The following is a 20,118-nucleotide window of genomic DNA, read 5'->3' on the forward strand; positions in this document are numbered from 1 at the left end:
CAGGGGCAGATGCACCCAACAGCACCCCGGTTGTGAGTCTGCCAACCAGGACCGTTGCGGTCAATGACCCTGCCACAGCTGATGTTGCTGCGCAGGGTCCATTAGTGGGCACCCAGCTGCCACTGACACAAGTCAGGCCTTTGGTCATCCCTCCACCTGCCACTCCCTCGGCTCAATCCACCCAACCCACTGGCCATACTGGTCAGGGCGGCATTAGCCAGCCAGGGTCTGCGCCACAGTCCAAGAGGAGGAAGGTTGCATCTGCAGCACAGGCTGGGACCCCACACACAGCCACGACCTCCTGCACGTCGAGGAAGAAGCCTTTCTGTAAGCAGGAACTGGACTTCCTCGTGGACTACGTGCGGGGACACAGCCGTGACATGCTAGTGGGTGCCAATAGTCAGACTACGGCTGCCCAACGTGACACCCACTGGAAGCATGTGGCGGAACATGTCAGTTTATTCGGCCATGAGGTGCGCACGGCGCAGGAGTGCAAAAAGCGCTGGAATGACATCAAGCGCAGCACTAAGGCCAAGCGTGCCTCAAATTACAACTTGACTCTGGTGACTGGCGGTGGGCCTGCACCAGAGGAGGAAGAACTCACTCCGCATGAGGCTCTCGTTGCGGAGTTCATACCACCAGAATTGGTCGAAGGTGTGGGAGAGATGCTGGACTTTGATGCCCAGTCCAGTGAGTGTTGATGCGTAGTTGTTGAGGACGTGTGTGTTTCACATGTGGGATGTGTTGTGCATGATTGCTGCTACATGTGACCTGTACATGGTTCTGATGTGTAAGTAATGCAATGCCACCGTCATGCATGTCTCCTCTGCCTGCATGCGGGACTCCATGTGGCCATGCTCCCTTGCCCCTCCTCCGCCACTCTGCACCCCAGTTCCACCTTTGCACTGGTCTGCTACATTCTTGCCAATGTGTAGTTTCATGTTCATGTGTCCTGTGTAGATGCTAACTTCCAGCTTAGAAACTGCCAGACATATGCCGTGTGGTACAGCCTTAGTACTCGATGCAGGGCATCCCACTTGTACTGTGCATGGGTCAGATGTCCCGCAGGGACATGAGTGCCCATTCATGCTCCATGTGCATTGCACACATGCCCCTATGTGTCCTTGACTGGATGATCACTGTAATATGAGTCCTTGGTTACATACATTGCCTGCCATATTATCGGCCTCCCCATGTCAACTGTGGCTCAGTCCTGCGTTGCACACATGTTTAGGCTCTGACAATCTGTGTGGCTCACAGGCCTCAGCCTGTTCAATGGCCAATGACTCTGTCCAACTCCTGTCGTGTCTTCTACACACGTGGCCGGCCTCCGGATCTTCCATCATGTGTCCTGCCCACTGTCCCAGCATCATTTGCAGTGTTGTAATTGAAATCACATTAAGCTGTTGATGCCAGTCAACACTGCTTGTCAATACACAGGTGTATGGTCAGCCTTTTGATACCATGCTAGGCATCCCTGCTTTGGTACTGGGGTGGAGGGGTGCTTGCCTTCTAGACATGGTACACATTGAATACACAATGCACGTGATGTCTGATTTTGACATTGCACTGCCTTCACATTTCCTGGCACACACCATGGAGTGCTTGTACATGTAGGTAGTGAGTGGCGTACACATTTTCTGCACTGCATAGACCCACTTCCATGCAAACTGCCACCTTTCAACAGGTCTGATCACAGAAGCTATTCTAAGTAGACCCAGCATGCATGCAAGGTCATATGTTGTGTGTCACATGTCTGCCAGATGCCTTTGCTGTCGGTGTGTGTGTGTGTGTTGTGTGCTTCTGACATGTGTACTGACCCTTTCCTCTCTATTTTTCAGGTGATGACGCAATGGATGCAGAGGATGGTGTTGTCATGCCAGACACAGGGTTGGTAAGACCACATCAACCCGGCACTAGTGGGGGTCGTGGGGTGGTAGGCCACGAAAACCCCCAAGTGCTGCAGTCCATCCTGTCTCTGGCTGTCTATGAGTCCAGCCTTGATGACGACTCTGACGTCCATGTTGAGTTGGATGACCATCAAGTCCATGTGTCAGGGGTGAGTGATTCTGATGTGGACACTCCTCTGTCTGCGACCCCTGCACTGAGGGATCAGACAGTCTTGGTTCCTCCGCCCGTGGTGGATCGGGACGCAGGGTCACCCTCCACACCAGTCACTGATGTGCCTGGGACATCACGTCGACGGGGGCATGAAGTCGTGCAGCCGCAGGCGGTGCCAACACAGCGAGGACCCCCGGTCCTTGGGTCCCGCAGGGGTCAAGCCCGGCAACGCGGTCGCCGCGCGCAACCGCTGTATACTGAGTGGGAGCAAGACATGACTGCCAATTCAGAACGGCAGGGGGCAGCAATGGAGAACATCGCTGACAGCATGGAGCGTGTGGCCCGATCTGTGCTCCCCCCTGCTAGGCAGGTGCTACTCCAGCAGCAGGCGGCACGGTCCACGGCCCGCTCACTCAGGCTGGGCATGGCGGCCTCAGACAGGGCACGCCAGGCTGAAATGTCGTCTCTGCGTCAAGCAATTGCTGCTCACGCAGAGGCGCACATGGATGCCCTGAGGGAGGAGTATGCCTCCCTCAGATCCACTCTGGGTGTCCTTATGATGTCCCAGAGGCAGCAGGCAGAGGAGAGGTTTGCACAGCTTGAGCGCACCATCTCGGCTGAGCTACAGGCTTGCCGGGAGGTGCAGCGGTTGTCCAGCCAGGCCTTGCAGGAGGAACTCCGTGTTACACGTGCTACCTTGCAAGAGGAAGCACGTGTATCACGTGAGGTCCTGCATGCAGACCTATGTAACATCGCCACACAGAACCAGGCTCACCTGTCCGGCAGACTTGCTGCCGACGAGGGGCAAGCTGCGGCTAGGCGTGGCCAGGCTACTGTGCCACGTCCTCCTTTCCAGGATGAGCCAGACTCGGACGACCATCTATCTCCCACATAGGTCGTGCTGTGAAGGCGTTGAGCCCATGGAGGTATTTTTTTTTGGCTCAGCATCATCGCATGTGGATGTTGAGCAGCACCCTGTACCTCCCCCCTCCTGGGTGCCTCCCCTCCCCCCCGGGTCGTATGTGGCCATTTTTGATTTTTCTTTTAGTTTAGTTAGTTAAGTTTCTGTTTGATAGTTAGTTTAAATAGGTAATGTAGGTTTTCCTTAGTTAGTGTAATTAGTTAATAGTTGAGTTAGTTTAAAATTTGTAGTCTATTGTGCTTACATGTGACAGTGCGGTGCCTTGTGGTTTTTGAAGGCATCCACTGTCTGTTCCAGCTGGGCCCTTCATGGTTGTCTTGTGTATGTGTTTGCTGCTTGGGTTCCTTGACTCACATATGCCACTCCTGCCTCCCTTATCCATGGGCTCGCAAGGATGGTTCGGTGTAACAGATTTTTACACAAGGGCTTTGGACTGTCATATCTGTGGCATGTCTGGTGCTTTTTGACTTGTGTTGACACCCCTAGTGGGGATGATTTAGGTGTAATTGTCCACTGTTCAGCTTTTGCTAGATGGGGCGTGTCATGATTAATGTGGACATTGATTGCTATGCATTGTGTATTATGTTTCATATCTTTCCTGTACACGTGCTTGTTGCAAATCATGCTGTAGATAGTGTTCCACACTTTGGAGGTGAAAGACGGACTGATGGTGTGATTTGTGATGTGACTCTCTGACATGGTCAAGTAATGAGATGCCTGATGAGACACACACAGATCACTTTGATGCATTAATCATGTGTTTCATGCACTTTCTGCAGGGGGATGAGGCATCAGAGCACCTTTGCCAGCAGACATGGCCCATTGGACGACCTAATTCCTGACCCGTTTGTTGGTGCCCACATGCACATGTGTGCACAAGCAGAGCCACAGTGATTGCAGACCCACATCCTAGAACTGCTGACATGTTCCAAGCAACTCCAGGCAAGGTGAGCATCACAGGGGGGCCACGAGACAGCAAAGCTTGCACCAGGCGAGTTGCACGTGCAGGCTTAGTCACAGCATTGAGGGTGAGCTTAGACAAATATTGGTGTTGAAGCACAGAATGCAGCTCAGATGTGTTTGTGGACTGATGGCTGTTGATAGTAGGGTTGTCTGGGACACATGCGGGGGCAGTGGCACATACCCTGCGGTACACCAAGGTTCATTGAGGCACTTGTATCAACCATGTAGCCTTCCAAGACATTGAAAGGGGCAGCTCACAGGGACATACAGCAAGGGACATACTCGGGTGCAGTGCATGTCTATTCCACGTACTTCATGATAAATGCACTGGCAACTTTGTTTTGGTCATGGTGGTACGCAACTTGATCTGTAGTCATGGCTTGCCATATGGGTCTGTCTGCTTACCCAGGGAACATTGCATGTTGTGTGAATTGTGACACATTGGTGTTCCATTTGCCACGCACCCACCAGCGGCTGACTTACTGCATTGACTGTGAATGACCCGTCACAGGGTTGATGTTATATATGGGTACGAAGCATGGAGCACAGATTTTCTGTTTGTAGAGGTGTATGTTGTTATGGGGCATGTTTTGTGTTGTGTTTTTGTGTAATTGGCATGTACTGGTTGCTGACTGTGTCTCTCTTTGCAGCATTGCAGTGCTCCTGTAACCGGACCTGAGAGTGCGCAGGCAGGAGGCCAGCACTCAAAACCAGAGCTAAGTGTCTTGTTGTATTTTCTTACAAACTGCCCTGCATAGGCTTGCTGGGGAGTGTACTGATGCATGGATGTATGTGTGGTCCTATTTGGTATGTTTTTTACCCTAATCACCCTTGATCCTATGCAATTTCGAAACCTGTACCCTCTACCCGGTGTTCCTGCTTCCCATGCCTATCCAAGCAATGTTCCCTGACCCTCTTTCCCCACTGGGGTTGCGGATGCCTGTGTAAGCCCCGAACTTGCAGGCGCCAAAACCCTAGAGGGGGTGGTTGGTTCGTACCACTCCTGAGCCTGGACTACAGAAGGCCATGACAATGATGTCCAAGTTTGTTTGGATTGTGCATGTGTTCATGCAGGTTGTACATTTTCGTGCATTCCCTGGTTTCATGTGTCATTCCTGCTCCCCTCACCTGCCACGCATTCCAGTCATCCAGTGTGTCTACACCTGTCCAGACTGCATATCCCTGAACCTCTTTCCCCACCAGGATCTCAGGGGCCTGTGTGAGTTTGACCTTGCAGGCACCCGGGACATGGTGTGGGTGGTTGTTTCATGAGACTCCAGCGCCTGTACAGGGGATCTGTGACAGTACACATCCATTCATGGTGCATCATCCTATGTCATGTACCACACATGTCTCACATCCAGTCGTGACATTGTTTTGCTGTGCTACCTTGGTTGTTGCATCATTGTGGTAGTACTTGGCCTTTGAGACGTACTGCTATGTCAAGTCATCTACTGGAGGGTGTTTGGGTTCCTTTTCATGCCTTGGATTATGTGAATTTGGAAATGAGTGTGGATTCTGAGGGTTCAGGCATCTCTTTACACACAAGGTGGGAGATGGACACGAAGGGTAAAGGTGATCCTGTGGCCAGGTGGGAATGAGGGTTGGAGGCTCCATGACCCAGGTGCAGTTGTTCAGTGGGTCATGGTCATTTGCGAGGGGGGGGGGTTGTTGTTGATAGTTGCGTTGCCCTGCAGTGTGATGGGAACTCTGACATTGTAATGTTGTTGTCCTATGTACATGTTGTGTTCTGCTGATCAATGCCTGTTCATGTGTTGTGTTTTCCTTTCAGGTGCGAGGGGATAGTAGTGGTTTGACATGCTGGGGTGTACACATGGTGGATGTTCACATGTGATGTGTAGGGAACACTGATGGTCACTTGAGTGCACATGCATATGTGGAGTGCATGTCCTTGCAGAACCACACACTTGCACTCGGATGCACTCCATGTACTCCCACCCTTGCATATCCACGTGTACACTGTTTGCCTTCTGGTGGCCACTGTGTCCCGCCAGCACATGTTCTGTGACCGATTATGGTTCGAGTACATGCCTAATTTGATGTTTGATGTAGTCTGTCACTTAGATGTGATGCTCAGGGTGTGCATCACACGCAATGGCTGTTCACTGTGCTGTGCGCTGAGCAGTGTGATGCAGGAGTAGGACATTGCACACATGAGCTGCAGTGTTCATTTTGCAATGCATCATGTGCATATAGCCAGGCATTCATTGTGATGTTACGTCTACGACAGTTGTAATGCATTAGGAATCGACTTATTTTTGGTGGGACATTTTGTTGGTCTGTCATTTCATCGGATTCCGGGTCAGGCATCATTGTCCGATGCCACTGTACATTTAGGACATGGAAATGTGTACCTTATCGTTACTGGGTCGGTGTATGGGTATTGCTTGCCATGTCATGTTGATGTTTGGGAGGGTTTGACTGTCATGACAGTGATGGCCATGGCCTGTTTTGCAGGTGTGTGTGATGCACACCTTGCATGTCCAGGTCATCCGCTTCTCAGAGCAACTAGCTGGGGGTAGGTTTCTCTCCGCAGCAGGGCCCTCCCCCTCAAACCGACTTCCTGATTTGACCTTGAGGGGAACCATCTCCAGTTCAGGAAGCACCTCAAGACCTTCCTCTTTGCTTCTGCTTACTCTCTGCCTCTCCCTTGCAGAATTCTTCACTGGAACTGCACAGGAGCTGCAACTGGGCCACTCTCACCAACCTCGGTCCCTGGCCCAGCCACTGTCCACTTGCACTGCCACCCTGGCAACCCCTGCACTGCAGTACTGTCTCTCTATCCCTACAGCCCTCCCTTCCCAGAACTCGTCTGCACTTACCTTAGCAGTTGCCACCAGGCGACCTATGTATTATTGTTTGGCCTACTTCCCCTGTACTGGACTCCCCCCCCCTTGCACTTTTCCCTTCCCCCTACCCCTGCACTTGCACAATCACAATGACACCTGGCCTAGTAGTACCATTCTCTGTGTTCCCTTGTTCCCCCCCCCTGCCTCATTGTGCCTTGTAATACTTGTGTATGGCTCATGTCATGTCACATGTCATATGTGTGCATTTTGGTTGCACAGGATAGCTTGTGTTTAAGTAGCTAGGGATGCAGACAATGTGGCACTTCCATGGCAACTATCTCAGGGTGGTAGGGTTGTGACAGTTGACTGTCACTTTGTCATCATCGATTGTCACCTGGTATGTGCCAGGCCTGTGTGCACTCCGCAGGGGTGGGAGTTTAGGTGAAAAATGTGGCCACAAGCTGGGTCCGGGCTACCTCGCCACGTGCCCTGTCCCCTCCCATGGGCAGCGCCTGTGCCTGTGGTTGGGGATGTGGGGGCACCACCATGTCCACCGGGACGCCCTGCCGTGTTGCAACATTGTGCAGGACACATGCTGCCACAATGATCCTGCACACAACTGCTGGTGCATAGAGTAGTTGCCCACCAGAGCGGTCAAGGGAGCGGAAACGTGACTTGAGCACTCCGAATGTGCGCTCCACTATGCCCCTGGTTGCAATATGGGCAGCGTTGTATCTTACCTGGGGTGGTGTGGTGGGGTTCCGGATTGGCGTCATCATGTGGTTGCTCAGAGGGTAGGCACTGTCCCCTGGGGAGGTGATAATTGTTCAGATTAATGGGGTTGGTATATTTGTCTGTGTGTGACTTGCATGCATGTGCAAGGGCATTTGTACTCACCTAGGAGCCATGTGTCACCATGCTGCCCAGCTTCCAGGGCCCGGCTCAGGGCGGACATTCTGTATATGAAACTGTCATGGGTGGAGCCAGGGTAGTTTGCATACACAGAGGTGATGATTCCCTTTGCATCGCATACCACCTGTACATTGATGGAATGCCAGTGCTTGCGGTTTCGGTAGATGTGCTCAGTGGCCCTAGGTGGACGTAGGGCCACATGGGTGCAATCTATGGCACCGAGCACTTTGGGGAAGTGTGCCACCCTGAAAAAATCCAGGACAACGGCCTGCCTTTCTGCGGGTGTTCTGGGCATGTATATGTGCCTGCGGACTGAGGGGCGCGCTGTCATGATTGCCAGTACCTGGTGTAGGCAGCGTGACTGCGTGGCCTGTGAGACCCCCCCCACTATGGCAGTGGTCCGCTGAAACGACCCAGTGGCCAAGAAATGAAAGACATTGAGCAGCTTCTCCAAGGGGCTCAATGCTTGGGAGCAAAGGGTGGGGGATGTGAGGTCATCTTCCCACTCCCTGACCAGGTCTAGGATGATATGGGGTGGAAACCTATACCTGCCGTAGACCTGGTCGTCAGGCATCCCAAAAAGGCCTGTCCGTGGTGCAAAAATGCGTGCCCTGGCTATTCTCCTCCTCCTGCGGTGTCCCACAATCACTGCAGCAACAAATGGGGCATTCATCGTCGCTGTATATACGCGTTTGTTGTTTGCGCGCACTTTTATGCTGGGCGCGGGCGCGGGACGCCTCCGTGTGGGCGGACTCGTTGGTTTCCCGTATTCTGGTGTCATCGCGTGTGATCGGAGGGCAGCGAGCGTACATGCGATTGGCCTGGGTACGTGTGTTTCGGGGTGCGCGGGAAGTTCCACACGCGATTGGCCTGGGTACGTGTGTTTCGGGGTGCGCGGGAAGTTCCACACGCGATTGGCCGGGGTACGTGTGTTTCGGGGTGCGCGGGTAGTTCCACACGCGATTGGCCTGGGTACGTGTGTTTCGGGGTGCGCGGGAAGTTCCACACGCGATTGGCCGGGGTACGTGTGTTTCGGGGTCCCGTGAACTTTCACACGCGATTGGTTGGGATCCACGTGTGTACTGTCATCACGTGCAATGAGGGATACTCCCTCGCACGTCACGTCACAGACGCGCTCACGCGCTGAGGGCCTTTGGTCCAATGAAAATGCGTATGCGTGCAGACGCGCTTACGCGCTAAGGGCCTTTCCTCGAATTACACGCTGACGTGCAGAATTTTCACGTGCCTAATCACTCCGTATCAAGCTGGCCACGCGTAAGCACATGGAAGACCACGCTCCTGCCCAGAAGGCCGAACTACTGCCCCCCAGAGCCCCGAGCACGCTCCCACCTGCCATCTGCTGCTGCCTGACTGCCTGCTGCCCACGTGCCCTGCCATTTGCTGCCTGCACATCAGCCAGGGGTGCTGTTGGTGTGACCACCCCTGCTGGAACCAAAGACTCCCGACTGGGATTCCATCGCTCCACAGCCCAGCCCCAGGACCCAGTTGCCCACCCACTCCTGCCTCTGGGGTTGTCATGTCGGGGCCAACTCCATCTGTGACCACTGACAACCCCCGGCCAGAGAGGCAGAGGGGCACCAGCTTCAGTGCCACCGAAGTTGGTGTCCTGGTGGGGCAAGTCCTGGGCCAGTATGATGCCCTCTTCGGAAGTTGCCGCGCCGACAAGGAAGGACGGACTCGGATCTGGACTGACATCGTGACTGCCATCAACGCGGAGGGGGTGGCAGTCCGCGACTTCCAACATGTCAAGAAGCGCTGGGAGGACTTCAGGTCCAGGACCCTGACCAAGGCCCGGCACCTCTTGAAGGCAGCGGATGCCAAGGGGCGCCGGGGCCACTTGTCGGAAGAACAGATGAGGGTCCTGGAACACATATCCCCAGCGCTCCACGTCCAGGTCCTTGAGAGGCAGACCCGTCTGGAGTCGAGCGGTGAGTGTACATGCATCCTGATTGTGAGCAGTGCGTGTGGTGATTGTTCAGTAGTGTGCAGGTTGCACATCTGTTTGTATGGGGTCGAGTATGGGTGCGGGTGTACAGGGCCGTGGGGCTGACACATGCGAGGGCTGTAATGTGTGAGACATGGATGGTGCCTGTGTGTGTGGGCTTGCATGCCAAATGCAGTTGTGTGGGCACACAAGTCTATATGAATGTGTATGTGAGTAGACATGTCCGTGATGTCACGCATGTATGTTGTTTTCAGCTGATTGTATCAGCGCTGTGTACATGTGCATGTGTGTGTATTTGACAAGGGTGCAACAGTGATGCAACATGGATGCATGTGACAGCGGTATGTGGAAGCCTGATTGGCAGATGTGACATGGATGCCCGTCTGAACACTGCGACACTTAGCAGAGGTGTACACATGCATGCAAGTGTGGTGGTGTGTGTACATGTGTGGTGCACTTCCTGTGTTGCATGTGATGTCTGGCTCACCTTTGCCTGCTGATGCTGTTGTATGTGTATGGATGGTGTTGGCAGTTGCAACATGGCTGTGGTATGGCTCGTGTGTGCAAGTTGTAATGACATGTGTGTTGGGGATTGTGATGACATGTCAGAGGTTTGCCAATGCCACTCATGTACAACTGTCATGTGTGTATGTGTACATTGTACAGTGCCCTGATGCCTGTGTTTTGTTTCTCCCTGTCTGCAGCGTCAACTGATGAAGAGGGCGGAGAAGGTGCTGTGGAGCACAGCGGCGGGGATCCCACCGCCAGCCGGAGACGCAAGGCCCGGCTCCCCTCCCAGGTTGTCATCTCGTCGGGGAGTGAGGAGTCCGGTGCCGCGTCCCAGGCCGCAGCTGCCGGGGGGAGGTCCAAGAGGCGGAGGTTGCAGTTGGACTCCTCGGCAGCAGAAGGGGCAGCTGGGACCCCACAGGGCCCAACGGGGGAAGATGGCACAGAGTCATCCAGGTTGGTGGGGGGTTTGGTGGAGGAGGAGGCCGTGCAAGCACCGGAGACGGGGTCTGGGGGTGGGGATCCCACTGGTGCTAGTGGTGCAGTGCAGGACCAGGGACAGGAGGCAGCACAGGCCGCCGCGGAGGTGCCTGTGTGCAATCCTGTCCCTGATCCTGTCCCTGCATCATCTTGCACCAGCAGGGATGCCCATGTCCAGACCAGTTTTCAGGCAGGGGATGAGCTGACGTCAACTGGCCTTCCCCTGCCTGCGGACGTGGCTATCCAGGCCCGGGTTGAGCCTGTCCTGGCTGGAGTGGCGTTGCGTCAACGGGCCATGCGAGGCGACCTGCAGTCTTTTCATGAAGAGACTGCAGGTCATCTCGAATGGCTCGTTGACCATGTCAGCCTGCTGGGACAGGTCACCCAGGCCGGATTCCTCCGTCTGATGGGGCTTGCCACGACCCCCTCCTCAGCTGGACCCCATACGCGCCAGTCGTCCTCTGTGCCATCTTCCCACCCATCAGTCACCTGGGTGCCCTGTGGAGCTGCCTCTGACGGTGCGGCCAGGCTGGTGGAGGAGGCATCCCTGCCACAGTCGGGAGTCGGACGTCCAGCAGGGGTGGCCACGTCAACGACTGCACCCCAGCCGGCGGAGGATGTGCAGGCAGCAGGAGGCAGTGCAGGGGCAGAGGCACAGCAGCAGCAGCTCCATGGTGGGAGCCATGAAGGCTCGGGGCCTTCGACATCGGAGGGGCAGGCATCGGCCGGAGGGCAGGAGGACCCAGGACAAAAAGTGTCTTCCGTGTGGCAGCAGTTGGGCCACGCCATAGATGCGGAGCGGCAGCGGGCGGAAGAGGCACGGCTCTCAATGGTCAGGGCGGAGAACTCCATGCAGAGGGCCCTGAGGCGGGTCGAGTGCCTCGAGGCAATCCGCAGGGCTTTGGAGGTGGACACGTCGACGGCCCTGCGGACCCTCGGGGCCATGGAGGAGGACCGCCTCCGGGACATAGAGGAGGAGTTCGATGATGCCCTGGCCCGGCACATCCAGAAGTGAGCCGTGGAACTAGCCCGCTGCCCTTGTACATAGTTATGTAGGTAGTGTTAAGTTTCATTTTTGTTTTTATTTCATTTGGACCTTTTGGACATTGGCCACATTTTTGTATATAGTTTTTTTTATTGGTTAGTGTAGTTAGTTAGGTTTCCTTTATTTTGTTGGGATGATGGACCCTGGCTTCTTGCTTTGTACATAGTTGTGGACTTGTACATACTTTATTTTTTAAAATTATCCATGGATCAATGGCTTATGTTTTTTTTTCACATTGGATTTTGTTTGGTGGACATTGACTTTGTAGTACATTACTTTGGATTTCTATATTCTTTGATTTTTTCTTTTTTTTGGACGGACATGCTTCTTTTCATTTTTTCCATTCACATTTCAGTTTCTTCATTTTTGTTTCTATTCATCTTTCCTTTAATACATTATTTATTTGTTGCACTTCAATGTGTGGTGTCTCATTGTTTTCATGCATTTCATGTTATGTGTTTTGAGATTCACTGACACCCATTGGGTGTATGTGAGGGACATGTGTTTGTTTTGGAACTTGCAATTGGTGTTCTGTGATGTAATTGCAGAATATGAGTGGGTGGATGCAATACTCGGGTGGGTGTTTTGCATTTGGGGGCTGACCATAGAGACCAGGGATCTGGACTGTGATGACATGTTGGGTGGGGAACATGAGTTGGACATGGGTGGGGGCCTGCTGGCAGGTGCCCCACAGTGCTGGGGGGTGGGAGACATGAGTGGGGGCCTGGTGGAGGGTGCACCTGGATGCTGGGGGGGTGGGGGTGGTGGGAGACATGAGTGGGGCCTGGTGGAGGGTGCCCCTGGATGCTGGGGGGTGGGGGTGGTGGGAGACATGTGTGGGGGCCTGGTGGAGGGTGCCCCTGGATGCTGGGGGGGTGGGGGTGGTGGGAGACATGAGTGGGGCCTGGTGGAGGGTGCCCTGCACTGCTGGGGAGTGGGGGGGGATGGGAGACATGTGTGGGGGCCTGGTGGAGGGTGCCCTGCACTGCTGGGGAGTGGGGGGGATGGGAGACATGGGTGGGGGCCTGGTGGAGGGTGCCCCTGGATGCTGGGGGGTGGGGGTGGTGGGAGACATGTGTGGGGGCCTGGTGGAGGGTGCCCCTGGATGCTGGGGGGGTGGGGGTGGTGGGAGACATGGGTGGGGGCCTGCTGGCAGGTGCCCCACAGTGCTGGGGGGTGGGAGACATGAGTGGGGGCCTGGTGGAGGGTGCCCCTGGATGCTAGGGGGTGGGGGTGCAGGGGGACATGAGTGGGGGCCTGGTGGAGGGTGCCCCTGGATGCTAGGGGGTGGGGGTGCTGGGAGACATGTGTGGGGGCCTGGTGGAGGGTGCCCCTGGATGCTGGGGGGGTGGGGGTGGTGGGAGACATGAGTGGGGGCCTGGTGGAGGGTGCCCCTGGGGGGTGGGGGTGGTGGGAGACATGAGTGGGGGCCTGGTGGAGGGTGCCCCTGGATGCTAGGGGGTGGGGGTGCTGGGAGACATGTGTGGGGGCCTGTTGGAGGGTGCCCCTGGATGCTGGGGGGGTGGGGGTGGTGGGAGACATGGGTGGGGGCCTGCTGGCAGGTGCCCCACAGTGCTGGGGGGTGGGAGACATGAGTGGGGGCCTGGTGGAGGGTGCCCCTGGATGCTAGGGGGTGGGGGTGCAGGGGGACATGAGTGGGGGCCTGTTTGAGGCTGCCCCTGCACTGCTGGGGGGTGGGGGTGCAGGGGGACATGCCTTGGTGGGCAGTAGTGCTAGTTGATATGTGGGTTGGCTGGTGGGCATGGCCATGGTGGATGGGGTGCCTGCAGGACATGTGCTGGGTAGGCCCCTGTGGTGTGAGCCACCTGCAGGGGCCGTGGAGGGTGTAGAGGGTACACCTGGGAGGACCCACACGTGCAATTCACGTGTGCTGCTCCCCGCGCACCCCCGAAATACACGTACCCCGCTCAATCGCGTGTGGAACTTCCCGCGCACCCCTGATATCCACGTACCAGGCCGAATCGCGTGTGGAACTTCCCGCGCACCCCCGAAATACACGTACCCCGCTCAATCGCATGTGGAACTTCCCGCGCACCCCTGATATCCACGTACCCGGCCAAATTGCGTGTGGAACTTCCCGCGCACCCCCGGAATACACGTACCCCGCTCAATCGCGTGTGGAACTTCCCGCGCACCCCTGAAATCCAAGTACCCGGCCAAATCGCGTGTGGAACTTCACGCGCACCCCTGATATCCACGTACCAGGCCGAATCGCGTGTGGAACTTCCCGCGCACCCCCGAAATACACGTACCCCGCTCAATCGCGTGTGGAACTTCCCGCGCACCCCTGATATCCACGTACCCGGCCAAATCGCGTGTGGAACTTCCCGCGCACCCCTGATATCCACGTACCAGGCCGATTCGCGTGTGGAACTTCCCGCGCACCCCCGAAATACACGTACCCCGCTCAATCGCGTGTGGAACTTCCCGCGCACCCCTGATATCCACGTACCAGGCCGAATCGCGTGTGGAACTTCCCGCGCACCCCCGAAATACACGTACCCCGCTCAATCGCGTGTGGATCTTCCCGCGCACCCCTGATATCCACGTACCCGGCCAAATCGCGTGTGGAACTTCCCGCGCACCCCCGGAATACACGTACCCCGCTCAATCGCGTGTGGAACTTCCCGCGCACCCCTGAAATCCACGTACCCGGCCAAATCGCGTGTGGAACTTCCCGCGCACCCCTGATATCCACGTACCAGGCCGAATCGCGTGTGGAACTTCACGCGCACCCCCGAAATACACGTATCCCGCTCAATCGCATGTGGAACTTCCCGCGCACCCCTGATATCCACGTACCAGGCCGAATCGCGTGTGGTACTTCCCGCGCACCCCCGAAATACACGTACCCCGCTCAATCGCGTGTGGAACTTCCCGCGCACCCCTGATATCCACGTACCCGGCCAAATCGCGTGTGGAACTTCCCGCGCACCCCCGGAATACACGTACCCCGCTCATTCGCGTGTGGAACTTCCCGCGCACCCCTGATATCCACGTACCAGGCCGAATCGCGTGTGGAACTTCCCGCGCACCCCCGAAATACACGTACCCCGCTCAATCGCGTGTGGAACTTCCCGCGCACCCCTGATATCCACGTACCCGGCCAAATCGCGTGTGGAACTTCCCGCGCACCCCCGGAATACACGTACCCCGCTCAATCGCGTGTGGAACTTCCCGCGCACCCCTGAAATCCACGTACCCGGCCAAATCGCGTGTGGAACTTCCCGCGCACCCCTGATATCCACGTACCAGGCCGAATCGCGTGTGGAACTTCCCGCGCACCCCCGAAATACACGTACCCCGCTCAATCGCGTGTGGAACTTCCCGCGCACCCCTGATATCCACGTACCCGGCCAAATCGCGTGTGGAACTTCCCGCGCACCCCTGATATCCACGTACCAGGCCGATTCGCGTGTGGAACTTCCCGCGCACCCCCGAAATACACGTACCCCGCTCAATCGCGTGTGGAACTTCCCGCGCACCCCTGATATCCACGTACCAGGCCGAATCGCGTGTGGAACTTCCCGCGCACCCCCGAAATACACGTACCCCGCTCAATCGCGTGTGGAACTTCCCGCGCACCCCTGATATCCACGTACCCGGCCAAATCGCGTGTGGAACTTCCCGCGCACCCCCGGAATACACGTACCCCGCTCAATCGCGTGTGGAACTTCCCGCGCACCCCTGAAATCCACGTACCCGGCCAAATCGCGTGTGGAACTTCCCGCGCACCCCTGATATCCACGTACCAGGCCGAATCGCGTGTGGAACTTCCCGCGCACCCCCGAAATACACGTACCCCGCTCAATCGCGTGTGGAACTTCCCGCGCACCCCTGATATCCACGTACCAGGCCGAATCGCGTGTGGTACTTCCCGCGCACCCCCGAAATACACGTACCCCGCTCAATCGCGTGTGGAACTTCCCGCGCACCCCTGATATCCACGTACCCGGCCAAATCGCGTGTGGAACTTCCCGCGCACCCCCGGAATACACGTACCCCGCTCATTCGCGTGTGGAACTTCCCGCGCACCCCTGATATCCACGTACCAGGCCGAATCGCGTGTGGAACTTCCCGCGCACCCCCGAAATACACGTACCCCGCTCAATCGCGTGTGGAACTTCCCGCGCACCCCTGATATCCACGTACCCGGCCAAATCGCGTGTGGAACTTCCCGCGCACCCCCAAAATACACGTACCCCGCTCAATCGCGTGTGGAACTTCCCGCGCACCCCTGATATCCACGTACCAGGCCGAATCGCGTGTGGTACTTCCCGCGCACCCCCGAAATACACGTACCCCGCTCAATCGCGTGTGGAACTTCCCGCGCACCCCTGATATCCACGTACCCGGCCAAATCGCGTGTGGAACTTCCCGCGCACCCCCGGATTACACGTACCCCGCTCATTCGCGTGTGGAACTTCCCGCGCACCCCTGATATCCACGTACCAGGCCGAATCGCGTGTGGAACTTCCCGCGCACCCCCGAAATACACGTACCCCGCTCAATCGCGTGTGGAACTTCCCGCGCACCCCTGATATCCACGTACCCGGCCAAATCGCGTGTGGAACTTCCCGCGCACCCCCGGAATACACGTACCCCGCTCATTCGCGTGTGTAACTTCCCGCGCACCCCCGGAATGCACGTACCCCGCTCAATCGCGTGTGTCACTTCCCGCGCACCCCCGGAATACACGTAGCCCGCTCATTCGCGTGTGTAACTTCCCGCGCACCCCCGGAATACAAGTACCCCGCTCAATCGCGTATTTTACTTCCCGCGGCGCCACTTTTTTGATGCGCTGGGACTCTACCGCCTGCCTTCGTGTGGCGGACGTGTTTCAGCTTGTGCGCATCTTTGGCTGTGCGTGGGTTTGCCCTATTCCATTCCATGGATACGTGTGGTTCGTGTGCGTGTGGGCGTTACCTCTGCTTCCGTGCAGTGCATCCCCAGTTACGCCCTTATTTTCGCGTGTTGTTCCCCATTCTGCGCGTTACGCCCCATGTCCCGCCCACTTTCTGCTGTGTGCGCTGAGGTTGTGCGCTTTCACTGTGCGCGTCGCGCACCGTCGCGCACGCCTTTCGCGATGTTGCAGTGACTTGTGCGCCATGCACGGGTTTGGCGCACATCGCGCGGTGAACACGCGCAGGGACTTCCATGAATCGCACGCGTGCGCGTGCGCCTGTTTTTTTCCGCTTGCGCCTGCTTGCGCCTACTTGCGCGTAGATTTTCGGCGCACGTTTGTTCCATGAATCGGCCCCTAAGTTGTGTAGATTATGCATGGGAAGATTTACATGATGTCCTACGCATATCAAACAAAAATGAAACAAACATAGATATACTAACACCTGGAGAACTTTGCTCATTAGATCCTGTTAATGTTTCAATATATTTCCATCATCGTTTCATTGCTATGCTACATTTTATTTGTAATAAAACTGTTCCTCCCCTCAGAAAAGTGCAACACTTCTTTTGGAGAAAAGAATACCAAGCCAGAAGAGCACCACATATCCACATGCTTTTATGGATTAAAGATGATCCTAAATTTGGTCAAGACAGTGATGCCACTGTTTTACAGTTTATCGAGAAATATGTCACTTGTGAAATTCCATCCGTAATAACAAATAGTGCAATTTCAAAGACAAAATTGTGGCAAATTTTGTCTTTGCAAATACAAAAACAAAGGGAAATACTGCACCAAATGTCTCTTTGGTTTCCCCTAGACTTACAGAAACAGGTGAAGTGAAAAACTTCATGTCTTCAGTTAGACATAGTGTTAAAGGTAAATCACCTAAGAACATATATTACATAAAAAGAACAGAAGAATCAAAATATATCAATGATTACAATGCAATCATTGTCCTCTTATGGAATGCAAACATAGATGTGCAGTACATTGCAGACAATTCTACTGCAGTTGCACAATATGTTACAGCCTGCTTAACAAATGCAGATAAAACAGCGCTTCAAGTCCTCTGGAATGACCTATCATCGGACAAAACACTATCTCAGAAATTGTACAGCTTAGGCATAAAAATGCTCTCTCATAGAGAATGTGGCTGCTATGAAGCTGCAGTTCATTCAACCGGTACTGCTTTGTATGAAAAATCTGAAAATATAGTATGGCTAAGTCTTGGTCCTGCTAAATCTAGAAAAACAGTTCTCAAATCATACGACGACATAGAAACAATAGCCAAAAATGATCCCAACAGCCAAGACATTTTGAAAAACAATGTACTGGACACATACTACCCGAACATGAGTACCACTTGGGAAACCATGTGTCTATACCACATAGCCCATAACTTCACATACAAAAATAATATAAAACCAGATGAAAAAAAAAAGATAGATATAGAGTGACAGATTGTGAAGGCAGCTTAGTGAAACTTACCAAATGAAGCTTAATTAATCATATCAAATTGTCATTAAAAACACTTCAACATAAAGAACTATATTACATGTCCCTGCTACAACTTTTTGAACCATGGAGAAAAGAAGAAGATATATTAGAGAACTATGACACCTATGGGGACACTTTCAAAACAAATGAAAACACTATCACTGATATAAACTTTACGCAGTACAAAATAATGTTGCACAATGAACAGCAACACGAAGAAGAACACCAGGCCCAACTAGATAAGGGAACTCCCGACAGTAGTCAACCTTCTGTAACAGGAAGTCAAGAACGACTGGGACAACCACTAATAGCAAATGAGGCAGAATTAGCTATGACAGAAGAAGAGAACACCATGTGTCACTATGAAGAAGATACAGAAGAGCTAACTGTACTAGACTCAAAACTGAACAAAGAGCAGCGTACCATTTTTCAAGAAGTAACAAAAGAAATTGACATGGTGTACAACATGAAAATAAAGAATGTACCTGCCAAAATTACAAACCTATACTACTATACGTCAGTGGCGAAGCTGGTTCAGGCAAAACATTCTTAATCAAAATCATCAGAAAGTTCCTTCAACAATTGCCGAAACAACAAACTGTCATCGGTTGTAACTGCCCCCACAGGTTTAGCTGCCTACAACATAGGCGGTGTCACTTTCTACTGATTACTACTCCTTCCAGTACATGACCAAAACAAATTAGAATATTACAAACTTTCGACAGAAGCTGCAATGGAACTACGCAGAGTGTTAAAACAAATGAAAATGCTACTAATAGTTGAAATGAGCATGGTCTCCAAACTAATGTTAGCTTTGATTCACCTCAGATTGCAACAAGTACTTAAAACAAACTACGAAGAGCTCTTTGGAGGAAAACACATTATTGTTTTCGGAGATCTTCTTCAATTGAAACCAGTGAAAGGTGAACCTATTTTTAAAACCTTAGGACACAAACTCTGCCGTAAAACTGTTGGCAGCATAGGAAATGTCAACCTTTGGCAATATTTCCAATACAGAGAATTAACAGAAAACATGCGCCAATCTGCAGACCTCACTTACGCAAACATTTTAAAAAGTATTAGAGTTGGTTTACTACCTCAACAAGCACAAGCAATATTAAAAACCTGGCACATCATTGCACTTTATGGCCATAATTCATGTGCTACTGATGTCATAGAACAATTAGCGCACAAAAATGTCAATTGTATTTCCTTAATGCCAAATCTTGCAAGCTGTTCCAAATTCAATGAAACAATGTTGAAACAAGAAATGCAACCAATAATTGAAGTTTGCTCCACAGACAAACTGGACGTACATGGTATGACACTACCCATGTGTCAACAAGCCACAACAGGATTAAATACTTTATAAAATTCTATCTCCAACACAGCTGGTTTGGAGAAAATATTAAAATTATCCTTAAACTGCAGAGTAATGCTTAAACGTAACCTTGACGTGGAGCAAGCAATAGTTAAAGGAGCACTGGGTACGTTGTTGGCTTTCAAACATACCCACGTGACAACAACATTCAGTTTGTCAATATTCTCTTTGACAAACTTTCAGAAGTAAAAAGGATAGGGCGCTCAACAGCTCGATTCCTTCTCTTCAAAGACATGTATGTATGGAGAGAACAATTTTCTCTAACTCTAGCATACGCAGTCACCATTCACTAATCACAAGGTCTTACCATAGACAAAGCATTGATAGATATTGGGAACACAGTCTTTAAAGAAGGCATGAGCTACGTAGCACTATCACGCTTACGTACACTTGACGGTCTTTTTCTAATCAACTTTGATGCAAGTAAAGTAAATGCTGATATTTCTTGCATTTTAGAATACAATAGACTACGTTCACTATACACCCCCATCTAAAAACATATCCTGTTCCACAAAAAGGAAAACGTTGTAAAAGAAAACTAATTTAAACATAAATGCAACAGGATCTCACTGCAAATCCTCCAAAGAGAATAAAAGAAGCTAATACTTCATCAATTACCACAACTAAAGAAGAACCTAATACTCAAA

Source organism: Ambystoma mexicanum, chromosome 12, assembly GCF_040938575.1.
Source record: "Ambystoma mexicanum isolate Mex_15411 chromosome 12, UKY_AmexF1_1, whole genome shotgun sequence".
Taxonomy (NCBI): domain Eukaryota; kingdom Metazoa; phylum Chordata; class Amphibia; order Caudata; family Ambystomatidae; genus Ambystoma; species Ambystoma mexicanum.